Source organism: Pleurodeles waltl, chromosome 1_1 (genome assembly GCF_031143425.1).
Source record: "Pleurodeles waltl isolate 20211129_DDA chromosome 1_1, aPleWal1.hap1.20221129, whole genome shotgun sequence".
Taxonomy (NCBI): Eukaryota; Metazoa; Chordata; class Amphibia; order Caudata; family Salamandridae; genus Pleurodeles; species Pleurodeles waltl.
The window spans coordinates 568,309,151-568,331,858 of record NC_090436.1 but is presented as its reverse complement, the minus strand read 5'-3'; the positions used below and the strand labels follow the sequence as shown (position 1 = coordinate 568,331,858).

Genomic DNA, 22,708 nt, shown 5'->3' with positions numbered 1-22,708 from the left:
GCCATCTTCAGTGATGAAAAAAATAACTGGATGTGAGACAGAGTGGTATACACATTTTTGTAATTTTATTTGAATATTTATAGTTACTGCATTTCATACTCTGGCACTAGAGTATGAGGTCAAGTAACTTGAAAAGTTCACTCTTACAGAGTCTTATTCATAAACTGTCTTCTAGACATCTGTTCACTTTAAATGTTCAAGAGATACCGATCTGTGTGAGCAAACTGCACATACTGAGGTATAAAAGTAGGCTCCGCATATGCCAGCCAAGAAGGCTGCTGCAAGTTGATTTAGCTCCTGAGGTCCCACCACTATCAGTGCCTATCCTGCCTGGCAGCAGCTTCCTAATCCCCTCCCCCATAGGTATATGGGGCCGTGAAGATCTCTGGAGCGCGGTGCTCCTGGGCAGTGTGGCAGCATCCCACAGGATCTCCTTGTTGCCGTGGCTGATGTCAAGATGGAGGCCCAGGCAGGTGATGTGATCTCAGATGCCCCAGTTGGTGAGGGGCTGTTGCCCATGGTCCTGGAAGGAGGAGGAACTGCTGGACAGTGGCACAGGAGACTGCCACCTACAAGACTGCTGCAGTGCTGGTGACAGGGCTAGCAGGGCCTCCATGTCGCAGTGAGGCCTCATGGCTCAGGTGACTGCTTCGGGGCGCTGGGGACCCCGGGTTCAGCCTGGACTTGTAGGAGGACTTTTGTACCAGAGACTTGGGGCTAATGGGTCTCTCTCAACCCTGTGTCCCTCTCATGCTTTTAGCATCCTCCACCTCCTCATTGCTTTGCCAGGGCCCGCTGCACCTGAGGGGAGCAGGGGCTGTGTTGGACCCCTACTGCTGCCTGCATTTTGTTGGGCCTGGTGAGTGGAGCTGCCCTGAACTCTTGGATGGGGGCACCGGCACCTTCTCTCTTCCCCCACCCAAGCCACTGTGTGGGTGGCTGCTAACTGGACTAGGGGGCTGTGCCCATCTTGGGATTTGCACTTGACATCATCGTTGCTGCACCTGAACGTCACCTGCTTTCTATCTTCTTGGGGCCTGATCAGATGGTGGGCTCTTGTGGATGTGGCACTACTGAGGCATCGTGACTCCAAGTTGACAATGAACTTCCCAGCTCCCCCCAAACCCCAGATGGCTGGTTATCTGCTACCTTATGTGGTTGCTGCTGTTCTGGCTGCTTGTGTTGCCCCTTGGGGTAAGTGGGCCACTAGTGGTGGAGTGCAAACAGTTTCTTAACTAGTCAGGGACATCTTTGTGGAACTGGATCAGGACAGGCTGCCCTTACGGCTCCAGCCCAAACGAAGATTGACCAGTTTACTAAGCCTGCATCCAGGGCATCTGTGGCCATTGGTAGGGACCACACCCATCCCCTGCATGCTTGGACCTTGCCACCATCCTTCAGGCAATCCAGGACTCGAGAGAGGCGGTTGAGAATAAGGTGGGTGAGGTGCAAGTCGATGATTCGTTATTGATCAAGGTCCTTCAACATGTTGCTGGCCATGTAACAGAGGAAGAGGCCAGGGTGTCCCCATTGGAGGAAGAGGTAGTCACCCTTAAACTCCAGGTTTCTCAACTGCTCTCAACCACAGCAGTGCTCGCAGACCGGGTCAAGGATGGCGAAAATCTCTTGTAGTGGAACACTCTTCAGTTTGTTGGATTTCAGGGGTCACGGAGACCTCGGGAGTAGAGCGGTTTCTGGAGGAGTGGTTGCGTTCTTGGACAAGCTCTCACCCTGGTTTATAGTAGAGAGGGCACATAGGTCCTTGGCCCACAACCCCATCCTGGGACCCAGGCCCACCCGCTCATAGCATGTCTCATCGTAATAGAAATGTTGGCCTTTGAGAGGTGTGGGCGCACGCTGACCTTCACTTTCACAACCAGAGGATTATGATCTTTCCTGATTATACTCGGGTGGTCCAGCAGAGCAGGTGCTCTTTTGAGGCGGTGAAACAGAAACTCCAAGCCCTCAACCTGCAATACATTCTCCTCTTCCATGCCTTTCTAAAGGTGATCTTCAACTCAGACAGGTATTTCTTCGATATGCCAGAACATGCATGGGAATGGGTGGAAGAGAGGAAGGATCTTCGACGACCTGATGGACTGGGAGGATCTAGTTCTCCCCCTAGGATGGCCCAGAGGAAACTAGCTTGATCCTGGAGGACTCAAGTGCATCCCCGTAGGCCTTAGTGCTCGTCTGGTTCAGACAGAGGAAGTGTGGAACCGGGTGCACTGCCCTTGACAATGCCTTGACAGACACGCCAGAGATTTTCTGATTCAGAAATGATGCTGATCCTGGTGTTCTTACATAGCTTGATTTAGACTCCGGCTGATGCTGGGGGTGGGGGTAGGGTACAGGTGTGTGTGTGTTCTTTTTTTTATGAATTCCATTCTTTTGGTCCTAGCTCTTTATTGTTTTGCACTGTTTATCTTGATGATGTTTCCTGCAGGTCTTCTGTGGGACTGTATTTTTGCTTGCTGCCAGGCAACAGGAACCTATTGTTACAGAGGACCTTTAGGGCTGTACGGGGGGTAGTCTTCGGCCTGCTTGCTAACTTTTTGTGTGAGGTTAAGGCAACAGATACTTCCAGGGTAGAAGTACAGCGTGGCAGGGACTTGGGGGTCTGGGTGTTCTTTTTGTTTTCAAGAGTTTGACTGCACAATTCTTAGTCAGTCTTAGGCAATCTAAGCCATGCAATGCTACTGTCAGTAACACTGCTGCTCTCCCTGGAGTTTTGCCCCTATGGGGCCTTTGAATGTCACCGCTTCTGGGCCTGGCCTGATTGCTCTTCCATTCTGAAGGTTGGTAGTTAGGATACTGTCTTGGAATGTAAATGCCCTACTGGATCACATTAAGAGGCCTGCTGTCTTTCATTATGTTCGGCGATTCCAGCCGGTAGTTTTTATGCTCTAGAATACCCACCTACTGGGCACACATGTTCCTCTCCTGGGTCACTTTGGTTACAACAGGATCCATCATGCTGGGTTCTCCCAGTGCCCTTGGGGGAGGGTATTTTGCTACATAGGGGATTTCCATTGGTGGTGTCTGCATCCCACGTGGGCCCCCAGTTATGTGGGGATAGAGGGTCTTTTGGAAGGCCAGCAGTACGACTTCCTGTCCGTTTACACCACACAGCCTCAGCTGCAAGGCAAATTGCATACCCTTGGGGCTCTACTCTTGACCCTTTCACATGCTGTCACTGTGGTGGGGGGAGATTTTAATACCGTTCCTAACCCTGCATTTGACATTTCTGGCTCCTCGCTTCTGGGTCATCAGGTGCACTTCAGTCAGTACATAGCTTGGGCGGATTACATGCAACTTTATGATGTGTGGTGTATATGCCATTCCTTTACCCATACCTCTGTGGCGCATAAAACCATGTCACGCATTGACCTGGTCTGGCTTCCTGCGATGGATGTCATCCAACTCTTAGGTAGTGAGGTCTTCCCTCTGGGTATTTCGGATCACATACCCCTCTTGTTCCAATTTGGTTTGTCCCCCACTGTTTTGTGCCCTGTGTGGCAGATTAATGCATGTTATCTTATGGATCCTGTATATTCTAGATTTATTGAGGAGGATATTTGCTCCTACTTTAGGTACTTTAGGATCAATGGGGGCACAGTGGAGTTGGTGGGCACAGTGGGGGAACTAGCTACCCCGACTTCTGGGGTTTGGTTAAGAGTTACATTCGGAATCAAGAGGCCCAAAGACTACAGACCTAGAGGCTCAGATCTTCTCCTTGGAGTGACAGGTGCTGCAGTAGCCGCCCTCCAGATTTGAACATTGGCAGGTACTGGCCCATCCACGTCAGATTGAGCTAGAGAAAGTGTAACAGTGCTGGAGGTAGATGGTGATAAATCAGTTAGGGTTCTCTACTGGGTGGCCACCAGGGACGCTGCCTCCAGGGTGGTGCCCTCGATCAGGGATACTGGGGGACAATTCCATGAACGGGCCCTTGAGATCGTGAATGCCTTTATGGCTTACTATGGATCACTATATGCGTGTAGACCTTACTCTCCCTGGGAGATGATGCACCCGGTGCTGCAGGATATCCCGTTGCCCCCAACCTACCCCCATTGGCAGATTATCATGACCAGTCGCTCACAGAGGAAGAGATTGGGGAAGCGCATTATGAGTTATTGTCATAGAAAACTCCCAGTTGTGATGGGTTTCTCGTTGAGTACTATCTTTTGTTCCTCCACCTGCGTGTAATGTTTAAGGAGGCGGCGGACCGTGGCACAATTTCCCGCGGGTCTGGACGAGGTGTGTTGATTGAGAACGTGTTGATTTCTAAGCCGGGCAAACCGCTTGACCAGTGATCTTCCTACCAGCCTATCTCACTCCTTAATGCTGAACTGAAGGTGTCCTAGCCAACCAACTGCATCATACCTTGTCCTTTCTGGTTTACCTAGATTGTTGTGGCTTTATGCCTGCCAGCAGCACACAATAACAATACTGCATCAGCAGGGTCCAGGTGGCCCTGCCCCATGCCCATTACATTCACTGCCCCTTAGCTTAATATTTAGTTTATTTTGAGAAGGCTTTCAAAACTGTGGACTGGCCCTTCTTGAAGGCAGTGTTTGCGTGAGTGGGATTGGGACCCCGCTTTCATGGACATGTTGGTTTCTTGTACGCTTGTCCTGCTGACTGGGATCCGGACAATAGAGTCTTGTCACCTTCCATCCCCATCCATTGAGGCACCCTTCAGGGATGTCCCCTCTGTCCTCTTTTGTTCACCTTGGCAAATGAACCCCTTGTGCTCCTCATCCACTGGGATGCCCCTATACAGGGGTGGTCCTGGGATGATGGTTCTGAGGAACATATCACATTGTATGCTGATGATCTCTTGGTGTCCCTTGTGGACCCCCAGACCTCAGGCCCACACTGCCTGGTTTATGGGGATTCATCTCGCTTTAGGATTAACAAGGTAAAGTCCCTGTTGGGCCCCCTAGCTGGTGATGTGAGTACCTGCTCGTGGCAGTCCATGATCACTCAGCATCACTTGTCCTTAAAATATTTAGGCATTCATGTTTCATGCCTCCCAGACTTGGTCTTAATCTGATCCTACTATTTACTAAAATGAAGCTGGACTTGAGGAGGTGGGGTCGTCTGCCATTGCATGTCCTAGGGAGAGTGGGCCTTTTTAAAATGATGGTTCTACTCAGGTTTTTACATGTCTTTTTGACCTTTCATTTTCCAATCTCTCGTGCTGGTTCCAGTCCCTTGCTGCGATGATCCACATTTTCCTTTGGGCCGGTGACCGTTCCTGCCTGGTCTTTGTGAGTTGTCAGCAGTCTCCCTTTGATGGGGGGATGGTAATGGCAGCTATTTACTGCTATTACCTGGCCTTGCAGCTGGTGGAAATCAACAACTGATTCTCAGTGTGGCTGGATGACCCAACTTACTTAGTGGACAAGTTGCTAGGCCCCGATCCCACCCTCAATCCTGACTGCACCTGTGTGTCTCTGTTGTGCTGGAGCCGTCAACCAGCAGAGATAAAACCGTCAACTTATCAGGCTGAACTCCTTATAGCAGGGGATGCGGCTGCACCATACTGCAGGGTTGGAAGGCTTCATGCAGTGGGATAGGATTGAAATCTCTCATCTCAGGGATGTCTGGGCGGGTACTCACGTGCTGCGTTTCAAGAGCTGTAGGAATATTATCAGCTCTCCACCACACAATTCCACAAGTACCTTCAACTGTGCCATGCCCTGTTGGCAAACATTTTTCTGAGTACACAGCTCCCAGGATTCAGTCCCCTTGAAGCTAAACTATTGATGGGTAGGCTGCAGACAGGAACTGTCTCCACGATATACCACTCCCTGATTATCAATGCTCCCAATTACTTCTCCAGGCTGCGTCAGTGGTGGTAGGCCTGAGTGAGTGACCTTGAGGATACAGACTGGTGAGGGGCTTGGTTGACACCCCGAGAATTGGCTATTTCTATACGCCTCTGATTGGTTCAACTAAACTATCTGTAGTTTACCTACATGATCCCATTGCGGCTCCACTGGGTGGGTAGGACATCCCAAGCTAATTGTGTCAGATGTTCCTTGCACACTGCAAACTTTTATCACATAGTGTGGTCCTGCCTGGGCATCATCTCCATCTGGGATGGCATCAGGAGGGAGCTTTTTGTCATCTTGAACCTCAGCCTCGTTCTTACCACCAGAGTGACGCTGTTGAGAGTATTCAAGGATGTCGGTGGCCATAGGATGGAGTGTGTTGTTATTAGGGTGGTGACATTGCTCGTGAATGGAGGCCCCTGACCACTCTCACATTAGTGGCGTGGTGGCGGGGAGGGGACTGGTGTGTGCAACAAGAGTGGCCCATCTACGGGGCCGAGGGCTGTCCCCATAGGCATGAGAAGATCTGGGGTGGGTGGTAGGCTCATCTCGGGTTTGATGCTGATACTATCTGATTATCACTGGTCTTATGCCTGGCCGACTATTGATTATCTCTTTGTAATCCTTTTTGGCATGTTGGATTGTGGCCTTTGTTTTGTTTATTTTGTTATGCAACTGCATAAAGCAATAAATATTTTGTTATAAGAAATAAAAGTAGGATCCGCAGAGGGAATTTTCAGTTGTACTGTATGAATTAGACAAGTGTAGGGTGATCTTCCAAATACGTAATTTTAGGATTGGGGACAGGTGCTCAGATGGGAAATGGTTAGCCTTCTGTAATGTTGGAAAAACAACATTAATACTTCATAGCTATTCATCATCACTTTCTGTGGGTTTTACGACCAATATGTGCATTCAATTTTAGTTTCAAAAGAGGATGAGTAAGTGTGCAAATTGGGATTTGAAAATAGCCACACATCCTCATAATGTCTGCAGTTGTTAAGAGAAGGGAGAGTTCTGCCGAAAAAAAAAAATTCAGAGTGGAAACATAATTAAAAATAAATTAAGAATAATTCGAGGCCTATTTGCAACGTAATCCTAAATATAAACCAACAATTTCACGTTAAACACAAGTCTCCTTGATAAAGGTTCAGTCTTATTCATGGAAATCTACAAAGCTGTAGGACCTTTGTAAATCTGTGTAAGCTTACGACTGGTCAAACAATTTCTCTGGCACTGCCTGGTTGGAGTGCACTTGCCTGAGAATCACTTACCATATTGTTGGTTTGAAATACGGAGCCTAAACTGCTTGCCGGCTCCTGCGGCTTAAGTAGCAGTCTGACATAAGGCCTGCTGCTTGTGCGTCTGGTGCCTACCTCAACCAAGGGGCTGTCAGCTCAAATAAACTTTGCTGATCTTTGTAGTAAAGTGGTGGTTGGGTTGCTGGCCTATCTGCAGCCACAGATGTTGCGCTATGTTAGTAATTCTCAAAACCAGAGTACCCAGAAGGTTGTGTTCCCTGGTGATAGGTTGTGCCTTGCTAATGTTTGGAATTGCAATTCCTAGGATGCTGAGTCTTCCAGCATTGTATCACAAAGTTGTGGAAGAAGAATAGGCCAATAAAATACAGAATATTCTGGAAAAATAAGCCATATTAGTTAAGAGGCTCACTGTGCCACTGGATCCTTGCTGGCTAATCTGGCTCCATGAATTTCTGCCATATTCTCAAAAAATATGTTTCTTCTGTTGAGTAAAGGATTCCTATTGCTCTGAGAGAGTCTTCAACACTTGAAGGAGTCAGAACAATAAATTAATAAGAAACATCTTTTAATATATGATTGTTTTCTGGATGTGATCCGGCATTACCTGACATTGTGTAACAAGAAGTAAGCAGAACTCAAAACCTCTTAATGCGGATTGAGTAGAGTGCTGTGAAGTGATGGTGGGTTGTGAGGACGGTCCTCAGACGAGGTACTGCTGTGGACTACAGCAGGGTGACAGCAGCCCAAGGAACACAAGTGGACATCAGGTTGAAAGCTGTAGTATGGTGGGGCCACACAGCCAACCCAATGACCAATAATAAGGTGTGCCCTCCACACAACTCTCCTAACTCCATTTCACTTCCGTCTCGCTGTGAAGAATGTCATTCTTCAGAAAAGGAATTGATCTATGTGTGTTGGTCTACTGCCAGTCAGCAGCTTTGTCTTTGTTTTGAAAAAGTATTCCTAGACCTTACTTATATGACCCTAGTATATGGTACCCAGGGTATGTAAGGCAGAGTGTACAGTCAGGGCTGTAGCACTGTTTGTGCCGCCCTGTGTGTGATAAAGTACAAAATAGCTCTCAACTTGTCACTGCAGACTGAAAGGACAGCATTTATACTGCCAGGTCAACTTTGGCATTTACACCAATGGCAAAGCCACCCTTTTTCTTAACAATGTCTCCCGTGAGGAAGGGCTGTAGAGTCCTATAGCAGGGAACTCTACATTGTTAAGTAGGACATATACTTTTCATATGTCTTGACAGCAACACTTCCAAATTGTCATTTTGTTGTGGATAGGTTAGTAGCCCCATTGGTTAGTACAGGGTTACTGGTTGGCACCTTAAACTTGCTAACTCCTGAATGGTACTACCTAACTGGGTCATGCAAAATATCAAAGTAAGCATGGCATTAAACGCGGCCCGATGCCCAGGTTGAAGTAAATACCACAATTAAAGTTTTGCAACTTTTAGAAAGTTGCCTCTCTGACCTCCAGGTAGCGGCCTCACAAAGGATCTGGTACACAGACAGCTTTCTGACCAACTAGGGAGATGTGTGCATGACTCCTAGGCTCAGGAATGTAGGCAATTGCTGCAGAGTGAGGTGTTACCTCCTTTCCCAGGATGGCCACCCAGGGTGTTAGCCCAAAAGGTGAGCTTCAAATGGGAGGCCATCTTTTTTATGAAAGTAGTGATAACACCCCTGAGCAGGATGCATTTTGTTTCTGCAGGCAAAGTGGAGGCAGGACCAGAGAGGAAAAACTTGCCCCCAAACCAGTTCTACTGTGGGTGTGTAGCCTTTTGGTAGCCACACCTCTAGGGTGGGCTACCCAGCTCCTGATGACTGAGGAAGGGTTGTGACAGCCTGAAAGAGGCAAGAACGTTGCACTATGTAATTTCCAGATGCCACACATCACAGGAACTTTGTCACTAGGTAGGGGGGGACCTAGCAGCACATTGGCTAGATGTTGTGTAGTCCCCCGAGGGCACTTCCTGAAATAAATATGACACCCCTGGCATTCTGCACAAAGAGAGGCTGCACTGTCGGAAGGACTGCATCTTCTGCACTTTGAACTAATAAAGATTGGACTGCGCCTGTGGCTCCTGGCTGGGGAAAAAAATAATTCCCAGCCCCAGATCAAACCAGTGACTCCAAGGATCAGTCGGCTGATATCGTAGAACCACCTTCAGTGGAACAAGAGCTGAAGAAGCCCAATCAGACAAGTTGGTATCTACTGCAGAGTTTTGCAGCTAACAGACACCTGGCACCGAAAAGTACAAATCAGAGATAGCAAAAAGTTGCACTGAGTCTGCCTGCCCCAGGAGTACTATCCAAGAAGTCCATATTTGTTACAGCAAAATGACACTAACCCCCACCTAAGGATTTCACCCCAACAGCGGTGCAAAATGACCAGTAGCCAAGCACTGGCTGGCCTGCTACTGCCATGTAGAGGACTTTGAGGGACCCTGGTCTCTGTGGCCAAGTTTGCCCCACTTCACTCATGGACAGAAGAGCAACAACAAAGACACTCCTGTCGACCGCACCACAACCGGAGCATCCTTTGAGCATCTTTTGCGTGTATCCTCAGCAGAAGGACCACTCCATTGATGTCCATGGCAGTCATCCTGTAAAGTTGGAAATCCCCTAAAAAAATATTGTGGCCAGGTAACGGTGCAAAGTATCCAGTCTAGCCCCCAAGACCTCGGTCCAGCTTGAATTAACCGCCCATCCCGGGCCGGAGTAGTCAAACTAACTTTTCAAACATTCCAAAAGTTTACAAACATTTTGCTGGCCAAGGTTTGTTTGCTGTTGCATTTAAACGTGATAATATCTTCTAAAATATGTATCTCTGGAACTCTCAGGTGGATTTTGTTCATTAAGGTCTCTAAAATTCATAAAAATATAATGCATTTTTATAAAATGGGGTCTAATTTCTTTCATGTTGTATGACTTATTTCTTTGTTTGGTGCTGTTAAATGCTTTACATTAAGCTCCCTTGACAAGCCTTACTGCTCACAGCCACATCTACCCAGGGAAGAGCCTAAGGTTAAGTAACTAGCCTGACTGGACCCAAGACAGTATTTGCGAATGTACTGTACAGTGAGGCCCCACAGACTATCATATAGTACACCTAAAACCTCATAAGTTATTGCACTTCACTGGATAAAATAGATTGTATATTACACATGATCAGTGAAACCAGTGAATCACAAGGGACCCTTTGCCTTCTGAGGACTAACCAGAAGAAGTTGGAGAAGAGAGTGCTGACTACATAGACATTGTTGGGGGGATTCCAGCCTAGCATTTCAGATATGCAGACGTGAATATCAGGGTTACATGAAATAATAACAATTTTGGAATACCATGCAGAAGATGCGGTTCACCGATAATGAGGAAACAATGTACAGATTGTCGGTCTCTCTGAGAAGGGTAAATGACATGGCATGGAGCTATATCTGGAGAGGTTGTTCAGCAGATAGGTTGCACATGATGGTCTCAAAAAAAAATTCTCAGAGGAGAGAAACCAGAGAGTACTTTGCACCTGGAACAGCCCTACAACCAGTGGTGGCAACATTGTTACCATACCCACAAACTTCTGCTCTAGAAAGCCAGAAGTAACAGTTCCTAAAGCCTTAGTACCTGTTTTGGATTATGCAATTGTACTGCAGCATAAAGTCAAAATGAAGGTGTGTGATTTGGGACAAAGATATATGCTGATGTTGCCAGCTAACTTGAAGGTACTGAGGGCACTTTCCTGGGATAAATATGACACCCCTGGCACTCTGCACCTCCGATCATGTGGGTAAGTTGATAAGACACATTCAATTCATTTTAATGAATCTAAAGATATCTTCGACTGGGCTAAACAATGGGTGGCCAAAACAATATAGAAAAAGTCCGGAAAAATGTGATGTGTCTGATGCATGGGATGAGTGTGCATGTTGTAGAATGTATTTCATCGTGGAGCTGTGAAAATATGATGGTGCTTCGAAAGCTGCGGTCTTTGTGCAATATGATCCTTGAGTGGTTAAGGAACGTTCAAGGGAATATGGAGCCTTAAGCACATTTATCAGGCTCCTTCTGTAATCTTACAGTCTATACCTAAGTGGCTCCATATTCTTGTGTGAAAACACTGTCCTAAAACTACAATATTTTTGCAATAGGTAGGTAATAGTAAATATAGGGGAAATTAAATGTAGTACCCACCTGCATGGCATTTGGAGCTACATACTAGTTATGCATGTTATGGTGTGTGAGCGTGGGAATGTGTGGGAATGTGAGAGTCGTGGTGTGGATGTCTGGATTATGCGTGTATGTTTTTACTCAGTGTGTTGTGGTTTAAATTTTGTCAGTCTAATGGCAGATTGAAGGAATGTAGCCTGTGTGATGTTTTGGAGTCCGTCTTAATTATGCATGTTCTGGTTTATAAGTGTAAGGAAGTGCAGTCCACTGGTTTCTGGTTCAAATGTGGGAAAGTGTAGTTCCCTGTGCTTTTTTGAGCTGTGAACATGGGGAGAGCAGTATTTTGTAGCATTGTGAGTATTGTAGTGTTGCAGATGTAGGGAAAAATAGTACCCTCATAAAATGTGTTTAGGTGTTGTGTATAAATGTCAAACAAAAGCGCCCTGTTGTGTAGCATGTATTTTCGTTGCGAGTGGGAGTTAGGAGAAGTATAGTAACCTATGAATTTGTGGCTGATAGTCACAATTTCTGCCTGTATGTGTTCTGGAACTAGTCCTCACTTTGCAAGTGCAAAGATTTGACACATTCATGGTACTAGAGGCATAGTGAGTTAGTGTTAGTGTGAGGTAATCTGTGCATTTGTGTTTTATCTATATGTGCTTGGAGACCAGTCATCACTTTGTACAAATAGGAAGATTTGACATATGCATGGTAATGCAGGCAGAGTACATTGAGGACTTTCTTGTTTGTGTATTTCAGGTTAGTTCTGCTGAAGATAGTCATCATTGGATATCAATAGAAAGACTGTGTATTCTTGGCTTCAGAGGATGCAACTGTGGGTGTATTAAATCAATGGCTCCCTACCCAGTCACGTTGTACTTGCAAGGATAGGAGTTAGGGGTAGAAGTATTGGACTGTACCAAACTGTGTATGTTGTGTTTGTTTAAGAAGTTCAATCTGTGCATAATGGGGTATGTCATGATAATATATGGGAAATGTTCTGCATGATGTTTTTGCAGCATCCAGAGGATTTGGTACTTTGTGCATATTCAGATGCATTCTTTGGTCTGGTACCTGATGATGTTGGTTTGCCAGCTAGTGTGACTTGGAGTTGGGCATGGTGGAGTTCCTGGCTTCATGTTTGTGTGTCATTGTGAACATGTGTGTTGTTTCAAGAAAACAGAGAAAGATGAAAGATCTTCATGTAGTTTCTGGGTGATTGTTTCATCTCTTTGACATTTGTCCTGTTTGTAAGGGCAGAGGATGATTTAGTGACATGGTGTCTGTTTTTCCTGTGCATAAGGAATCGAGCTGATGTAGTGACATGAGTTGTCTATGAACCATGGTCGGAGTTTGCATGCTGTAGAATGTTGTTGGTTGTGGAAATGTGAAGATGTATGGAATGTTGGGGGTCTGTGTGCTAGGTTAAGCCCGGGCACTTGAGAACAGTTGGAAAGAGGATGAGCCCTAACAAGAGCCATCAGGCTATGGCTACAACCTATGGGCCTAACCTGAAATAAAGGACTTATCTCCATTATTAGTGGCTCCAGACTCTTGTGTGAAGACACTGCCCTCCAACTACAACAGAAAAGCCATGGATTATAGCTCAGACACTAAAAGAAACACTACCTGAATCGAATGAGGAAAAATCATGTTGCGAGCGCTAGTGAAGCAGCACAAGGGATTGAAAATTAAACCATTCTAGCTGAGACAAAGAACTCAGGCACAACATACACAGCTGTTGAGACTAAGTTGGAGGACTCTGAGTCAAACCTTAGGATGGTGTTACAAGTGACACCAAGGGCCACAGACGAAATAGCACGATTAAACTAACACCCAATGAGTAAGTAGACTTGAATAACGAAAATCATTATTAGTGAATTACTTCCTACCTTAAAGTGTCAAACATTGCTAATGAAAGAATGGCTGCTGGAGTTTAAAACAGACAGTTCTGACCTACTCCAACAAATCTTCAATGGGCTAGAAAACTATTTTTGTTATTGCAATGACTGCCATAGGGATGACGTTTTGAGGGATATTCTATTTAGGTTGCATAGGATGTTTTTGTAGCAATGTTTACCACCTAGAACACATGGATTCAGCATTTTACCTTGGGTATTGGAAGATGAGACATGAAGCAGCATATTGGCAGGGCGATTGCCAACTGGGATGTAGCCACTAACAAGGGCATACTCTTTCATAGCTAACATTTGGGACTTGCAGACCTTAATACATTTTGCTGAATTTAATGTCCGAGGAATGGGAAATCCAGACAAAAAACATTGAATACAAGCTTGTATAGGAGGCCAGACATATATTTTACGTTATTACCAGAGGCACATTTAACTGAAGGGTGAGTGAGAAGCATCAGAGGAGAATGAGGGATCAATTCATTTCAGAGCCTTACTCTTCATATGCTAGGGGAGTCCTTGTGTGGGTGAGACCCACTGATACTATGCAGCAAGGTGGAACCACATACACAGGTTAGATATGTGATACTGGAAAAGAGCTTGGATGCATATAGACAGCCAACTCCTCATTGATAGAATTCCTAGATATGGTCTCAACATGTAGGACCCATTTGCTTACTGTTGGAAAATGGGTTATTGGTAAGGGCAGGTAGGTACCTACACCTAGCAACAAGCCACTAACCTCCACTTAGGTCCAGTTAGGTCTCAGTAAATTAACCCCAGCTCAACCCTTGGTAGCTTGGCAACGAGCATCAAGGCTTAACTTAGGAGACAGTGTGTAAAGCATTCAAATATCACAAAACAGTAATTAAATAAAACACAGGAAACAGTTTAAAAATCCAAAACCAATTTATAAAAATAGTTTATATTTTTATATTTAAAATGACACCAAAACGAATAAAATCGGATAAACGGAACCGGAGATATGAATTTTTAAAGAATCATTATTTTTCTAGCGCTTAGAAACAAAATAGCCAATCGGGTCATCTGGTTGCACCTCGACCGGGGCAAAGTCAAACTTTCAGGCCGACCGCGATGGAGCCCTGCTCGGCTACAGGTTGCGGGAGGCCTCGGTTAAAAAGTTACCTTCTGACTTAGTCTTTATTTTGAAGATTTTCTTCAGCGGGACGAACCTGCCAGTCCTATCCGACCTCCTGGAGCCCTTCTCCGGATAGGATACGCGATGCTGGATTCCTCGGTGGAGATTTTTACCTTCGGACTTAGTTGTTTTTTCGAGGTGAAAATCCTTCGACCGGGGTAAACCTGGATCTTGATCCGACGTCCATGGAGCCATTCTCGGATACGATGGCTGGGAGGTCCCGGTCAACTTTTTACCTTCGGACTTAGTCTCTTTTTCGGAGATTTTTCTTTACCGGGACGAACCACCAAATCAGGCCGGGTCGCGGTTGAGGCAAGCCGGCTAGAATTTCCGCGGTGGGTCGGTCCCTCTATGGAGCTTTTTTACAAAAATTCTCAAATCTTCTCCAAACTTCTGGGGCTTCACCCAGATGTTCTTTTAAGGTTCTTTTGGGGTCCACAGCTCACTCCAAGGGTCCAGAAGTTCTGAGATGGTCCTTGGGGGGTGCGGACTACCACTCCCAGAATGCACCTGGCGCAAACTCCTTTTTGGCCACTGGACAGTGGTCAGCTGGTCACTTTCTTCAGGAGTTGGTGCAGAGGACTCTGGATAGCAATTTTTCACCTGTTGCAAACAGGGAGTCCCTCCTTGAACCAGTTGAAGCCAGGCAAAGTCCTTCTTGTGGTGAAGCCCAAGTGTGCAGCTGGTGCAGTCCTTCTGAGTGCAGGTTCCAGGTGCAGGCCAGGGGTCCAGCAGGGCAGTCCTTCTTCTCCTTTAGTTCTTTTCTTATTGAAATCTGGTGGGGATCTGAGGTGTGGGTGCAGGTCTGCCAGTTTTATCCTTGCTCCTGGGTGAAAAGCAGGGGGGTCCTGGTTCTCCAATCAGGTACAGGGTCTTCCCCCTGTGATGACCACTTCCTGGGAAGTGTGGCAAAAATCCATCCCAGAAGGCAACATTCTCTAAAAATCCAACATGGCTGAATCTGATTTTTGGAGGTTACATCTGGCTGAGCCCACCCACTGGTGTGGCTAAAAATCATAAACACACCCCTCTCCTGCCCTCTCCTAATCTAATCAAGGGGGCACCTAGTTGTCTGGGGTTGCAGGATGTGGGGGTGTTGCTGGTTGCTCCAAATGTCTTTCTCTGCCTTTGAAGACCAGTTTGGCAGCCCTCCCCCTTCCTGCCTCACCATCTGCTGAGGGGAGATTCTCTCCCACAAGCACATTCCTTTGTGTGAAGCCAGGCCACTGCACACCTCATCAAGGCAGCTTGGCTAAGCTGCTGCAGGCTGGCCAATCAGAGCACAGCAGCAAAAACAATGCAGGGCTGAAATTGGCAACTTTTTAGGTAAAGTCTAAAACTTTTTACCTGAACAAGTTATATTAAATCCAACAACTGGAAGTTGTGGGATTTATTACAACAATTAATTTGATACCAAATTCTTGGTATGCATCTTTTAAGGAGACTTTAAAATTTAAAACAAAGTCTCCCCATTCTAGCCTATGAAGGCCATTTACTACAATGAGGGAAAAACGAATTTGGCTGTTTTTACCTCACCAGGGCTTATAAAACTATTTTTATAAAGTCCCTGCTTATAGTTACATGGCACCCAGCCCTAGGGGCACACAGGGCACACCTTAGGGGTGACTTATATGTAAAAAATAAGGTAGTTTAAGACTTTGGAACTACTTTTAATTCCAAAGTCGAATTTGCATATAACTTTAATTTAAAAGCAGCCAGCAAGGCAGGCCTGCCTTTAAAATGACACTGGGCACCTCAGCAGTGCACCTAGGTGTGCACCACCTATGCTGTGGTCCCTAAACCTACATGCCCTACCATATACTAGGGACTTATAGGTAGGTTAACTTAGCCAATTATAATTAGCCTAATTTGCATATCCATTTTACACAGAGCACAGGCCCTGGGACTGGTTAGCAGTACCCAGGGCACCATCAGAGTCAGGAAAACACCAGCATAAAGTGGAAAATGGGGGCAAAAAGTTAGGGGGCCTCTGCAATCAGCCCTGTTTTCTCACACTTACAAATGCGGCTCACCCTTTGAGTATTCCCTAGACGTGTTCCTTGACAGATTACACCTGCTGCTCCAGAGAACAGTGATTGCTGCAGTGGCTGAGAAATTTCAGGAATGGGCCAGAGGAAGGAACTTGACAGAGGCCGAAGGCTTGTGATCCAGCATTGTCCTTTCTGTCTCTTTCTAGGTCTGACAAATCTTTTTAGGAGTCCACAGAGGCAAGGGAAAACACATTCACTTGCTTCATTTAATTACAGTATAGTCTAGTTGGTTATGCAATAAGGGCCTCATTATGAGTTTGGTGGGCAGCAGAGGCCACCTGCCAAACTCCTACCGCCATCAGGCCGCCTGTGCAGCCTGAACCCCGTCGGCCCTATTTTAAGTTCCCCACTGGGCCGGCAGGCGGAAATAGCGTTATTTTGCTCAGGGCTGCCTGAACTGAAACAGCGTTTCAGCCCGCCGGCCCAGCAGGTAACAGGGTCCTAACATTGCAGCCGGCTCCTAATGGTGCCGGCTGCAAGTGGCGCTGCGGCAGGTGCAGCAGCACCTGTGGCGCATTCCACTGCCCGTATTTCGGAATGCGTGACAGGTGCATGGGCAGTGCAGGGGCCCCCAGGGGCCCCGAGTATCCCATTCCACCAGCCTGTCCATGGAGGTGTAAACTGGCATGGACAGGCTGGCGGATGGGGACTTGTAATTCCCAGGGCAGCGCTGCTTCCAGAGCTGCCCTGGAGGATTATAACCGACAGGACCACCAGGCTGCAGGTTGGCAGCAGCCTGATGGTGTCGGCAGTTGGACTGTGGTGGCTCTGCCATGGTCATAATGACACAGTGAGACCACCACTTTGGCGGCGGTCCAACTGCAACCGTGACCCTGGCAGTCTGGTGACCACGAGGGTCATAATGAGGCCCTAAATCTCAGAGACAAATTGGAAGTTTAGAAAGGGATTTATTACAGACTCAAAGTAAAACGTACATAAATGATTTTCAGAAACATGTTATATATATTCATAGAATCACCAAAGAAGATTCAAATTGTCACACAATATCACATTTCACTAACATACAAAAGACCAATAATGCAATACTGACAATACAGAAAATGAGGAAAAGCATATGGTGCTTCGAATCCAGACTCAGATTTTCCTGCCTAACCATTCAATCTAAGTTGCTAAGTATTCTAATAACTAAAGATAAATTCAGAGGAAAGCATCAGCATCACAGAAAACTTCGGTAGACTTGTGAGATGTGATTAGGATAAAGCCACTTAGTCTAACAAAGGAAAGGAGATCTCTCTCCCATAACGGTCTGCTCTAGTCAAGGGGCAAAGGGAATCTGAATCTCAGACTAACTACGTAACATTTTAATCAACCTCAGAACCTGCCAGTAGCTGACATCGCAAGCAAGGAAATTTCCACTGATAAGACACCTTTTTGAATTATATCTAATTAACTTTTATCCTCTTCTGTACACATCTTCTCAACCTTGGATTATGTCCATGCTCAGTAATTCTAAAGAGAAGTCTGTTCTTACAGCTGCTTGCTACCGGTTCTTGTCTCCGGCAACTCAGCTCACATTTCCTTATCTGTCACCTACAGAGGAAAGAAAAATAATGCACAAAGAAAGCAAGCTTCATGTTGAAAATTAAACAGGAATCATCTAGGGCTTAACTCCAGCCTAAACAATGGAAAGGAAATGCACATTTAAGTTATGCACTTACACATACAGCGTCTTTAAACACAATAAATTAAGAGTGATTATAAAATACATAATTTATTAAGATAATAAGGTATTTATGCATTTGGTTAACATTGCATAAAGGCAGTTTACATGTAACGCAGCTATTGTTTACTCATAAAGACACTGTAATGTTGTGGTCTTTCATTGCGCTACATTTAATTGGATATATTTTTATGTGTTATATATGGGATTGAATGTTTCATTAATTTTCTTATGCTCCTTCACTTGTCAATCTGCTGTCCAGGGAATAGTTGTTTTATTGCTCTTTATTTTGCCTATATTCAAGTCTGGATATTTTATAACACATCTCAATAGCTCTGTAAGGTTGCACATACTGAATGTATGGCTAAGGCAATGTTTGACCACAGTCTTTTAAGCTGATATTGCAATGGACAGATTGCCTACATATATACCAACATGGTGATTACAAGTGGCAGGGTACTCGTTTTTAAGGGTACCAGTAAAGGAAGCTTCCATTTATCACTTTAGGGTGAATACAGATACTGTAGGTGATGTCTCTGCAAATTGGAGGCCTTCAAGGATTGCATTATATGTACTTGTATAAACAGATAGCATAGCGAAAGTGATAAGGCAGGACGCCAGCTTGCCCAATTAACTGAAGCAATACAAGGAATGCAGTTATTGCTGAAATAAGAGGAAAAGAGGGAGTAGAGCCCCCTTATATAGTGACAGAAATGCAGTGTTCATACACTATTACTCTTGCTTGTAGAAGATACATGTTGGTCTAAGTGTTATAGTGTGTGAACATATTTTCTTATCTGTGGATAAGAACTCTTTCATACCAACATAAAGAAAGCACACAATGCCCCTGTAAATGTGGCTGAAATACAAAAATGCAATAAAATGTTTATCCAACTGCAAATACCTGGGTGGTGATGTTGTGCTGGAAGGAAGTTGTAATAGGGATTCTGCCTAAAGCTAACAGGGATCTATTGCACCCCACCTCCTCACCTCATACACACAGCTCTCAATGCTAAATCTAGGTTATAAAATGTAAAGTAAGTGTTTGTCAACCACACCATTGCAAGTTCTGTTGAACCTGGTTCATCCAGGCAAGAGAGGGTTTGTGCTGGGAAGAAACATGTTACCAAATATTAGAAGGCTATTTAATCTATTAGACAACCTGAATGAGAGTGACATCACAACCGTGGGGGTGTCAACAGATATGGAAAAGGCATTAATACCCTGAGCTGGAATTTCTTGTTCGCTGTACTAGACGAGATGTGATTTGGGGAGGAAATACTTGCTTGGATCTGACTTTTTAACATCATCAGCCCAGGCTGAAACTGACCGAATAAGTTCCAATTCATGGGCAGTGGAAAGGGCCACAGGCATTGATGCCAACTGTTTTAGTTGCTGTTTGCTTTGGTGATGGAATCTCTGCCATGTCATGTCCAGAGAGACAGGGCTATATGGTTGTATGACGTTGCAGGTTCACTTCATGCAATATCACTTTCTGTAGATGACAGTCTTATTTATCTGAGAGATAGTCGGACAGCCTTAGACCCAACCTCTCAGGATTCGTAAGAACATCCAGTTTTGCCTGGATCAGAATTCATACGTAAAATTGGGCTAACGAAGAATGGAGCAGTCAAAGAGGTTTAGGCCAATTAAGACACAATGAAGGATTGGGTCGAAGGGAGGTTGCACATCAGTCAATGGTAATGAGTGGGGGTGACAGGGAAACACACCAAGGCACTTACGCAGGCTCTTCTGCAGTTTAGAAAGACAGGATAGACACAGGAATACTTATGTGGCGATAGGAAAATAGATAGGATGAGAAATAATGCCTTACCAATATCATTGCCTCGCAAAAATAGATTCTCACACCCTTGCGTGCTTACGCCTTCTTTTGCTTTTGCACTAGGACAGCTTTCTCATGGATTTGTTGCTCGATACTTTGCTGCTGTGGCCCATCCTTTGGGGCCACGTCCCCCCACCTCTTGCCCCTCAAGAAGAGTCTCTGTCAAGCTGAGCAAAGGTCAGCCTGACAGCACTCTTAATTTTCAGTTCAGGCAGACAGGAGGTAGACATGCGCTATTTTGCTCAGGGCTGCCTGAACTGAACTTTGCTGGGCTGAAGAAGTCACAGCCCTGTGGCTGTGACCTCTTTAGCCTAGCAAAGGTGCCTCAAGGCCCTACCCCTCATGACAAGGGGGAATGCCACCGATTGCTTCGGACCTAGGCACTTCAGTTTTAAGCCCTGAAGTGCCCAGGGCTGAATGTCAATCATCACAGAGTGGGGTCGGGTGGGGTTAGCAGTCTCACTGACCCCATCCGACTCTGTGACAAGTTGGGACTGCTGCCTTCCCTCATTGACTGATGCCTTCCCTCATTGGCTGACATTAGGTTAGCCAATGAGGGAAGGCAGCAATCCCAACCCTCTTCGGACCTCCGAGGCACAGCTGAAGGTAATTGTGTACGTTTTTTTTTGTTTTTAATGAATATTCGGTGCATGCATGCGTGTATGTTTGAATATTTGATAATGAGTGTTGTGAATGGATGTGTGTGTGCATGCATGCATGTGTGAATGAATGAATGTGAGTGTGCATGTGTGTCCCACCCTCCCTCCTAAAATTACCGGCTGCCACAGATGCTCTCTTGTTACACACCCTGTTTCATTGTCCTGTGTTTCTGAGAGAATTTCTACCTTTCCACACCTCTCCTTCAGTGGCCTCTGTCACGCTGCTCCTGCTGCATCCCAGTTTTTTATTAGCATTTGTACTCCATTGATCAGTTCTCTGGCAGTCTACAGATAGCCAGAGAGCCTGTTACTGCAACTTCCACTACTATATTGAGTAAGAACTCCACTTCTATATCATGCATGCATTACCTGAAATCTCATAACTAACTGTCCTCCATCCTTCACAAGACCATCCATTGTTTGGACAAACACCAGCACATCCTGACTGATTATGATCTTCTATTGCCAGTCCTGAAGGTACCAGCTGCCTGTCTCCCTCTGTCTCCATCACCCTTAAAGGTTGTTTCTTAGCTCTGATTTGGACAGGCTCTGGAAACCACCAAAGGGGACAGAATGAGATTCAGTCTGTTCCCACCAACAACTGCTGTGAAGTGAAATTTGGCTAAAGCAGGTGCAGTAGCAGTGTAGACATGGTTCTGTTTCTTCCTGGAGCAGACGACTCCTTTCAGTGATAGTCAGAATGGCCCTATCCAAGATGATACTACTACAGCTCTTGCACCTATTCTTGACAATGCCAATAAAGATATCAAGGAGGGTTTTCAAGGGCTTCAACTCTTTATCAGTTCACCTTATATGGGGCACGGGGAGGCCAAGATTGCCCCTGAAAAGTTGCATTTGCCAATAGCTAAAGGTGGTCTGAACGTACCTAACTCAGAACGACAAATCCTGGCTGCACAGGTGCAGTGGGCAGCGCAGCGGCTGAACCAGGCCACATCTGCTGAACTCCACTACATCTTGAAAGTAGTGCAGTGCTCAATGCTTGCAGAACTGTTATTCAACAAACTAAAAACTCTGCCATGTAATTAATAGCAATTAAATGGAGAGATGAAACATACAATTGTGTAACGCAAATGAATGTGATATTGTACAGCTAATCCTACACGAATCCAGCTGTGTGGACATCTATATTATTGGTTGCTTCCATTTGGCATTATATACTTACCCCACTGATGAGCGTTATTTAAGATGAGATACCCATTTGTGAATGTGCCACGAAAAATTATGATCTTTTCTCTTTTCCTTTTCATACCAAACCTCAGTATGGCACCAGACTTCAATTTGTTTTAAAGTTTGAGCAGTATGATAGGACATACTATGTACTGTCCAAATGTATTGCTAACACTGCTGTCCCATCATATGCCGAGATTGATTGTGATCTCAGAAAATCGTTATAAATGGTTTTAAAAATGTGCCAGAGTATCCTGCCTGACGTAAATGTTTTGCCGTAAATATCCATTAAAAAAATATTCTCTAATTGGAGTTAAAAATTGAAAATATAACACATGAGATTCTGTAATTCCTGTATAAAAAAACATTTCCAATTTCTTCATAATAGGCAACTTGTGACACATCCGGTCGCCTATTTTAGGGAAATGATGCAGCCACTCAGCTATAATAACGTATTAAAGTTGAGGTCTTACATCACAGTGACTGTGGCCACAGCCAGCAGCAAGGGGGGAAGGCTCGTCAGACCACACAGCATAATTAAAACAGCACTTTAAAGAGCAGAATCAAAACATGCCTTTTCTTTTTTCTGCTGTTTTTTCAGCTGTACGGTGACAAGCAGAAGGGAGATATTTATGTTAACATATTTATTTTCTGCACTTTTAAAGTATTTATAGAAAAGTTAGATTCTTTCTGCATGTTTCTACACATTCCCTTCTCTTGTGCCATTTCTAAAAACTTACCTGTATTAAACTGATTCAATTTTATTTAAAAATATCTAACATCTTGTTGATGTATTTACTTTTGTATAACAGATTCTCCCTTTATTCTTTATGTTTGCAAATAGGCTCTTTTTTTTATAAGAAAGAGCTACACACAAAGAATTTAAGTGGTGTTTGGGAAAAGTGATGGTATGACCATTTATTATAAGGAA

General features: G+C 45.2%; 1 protein-coding gene across 1 annotated transcript in view; it reads left to right on the top strand.

The window, feature by feature from the left end:
* Positions 1–22,708, top strand: part of LOC138285815 (uncharacterized) — a 569,249-nt gene that overhangs the window by 147,580 nt on the left and 398,961 nt on the right. The window lies entirely within an intron of this gene.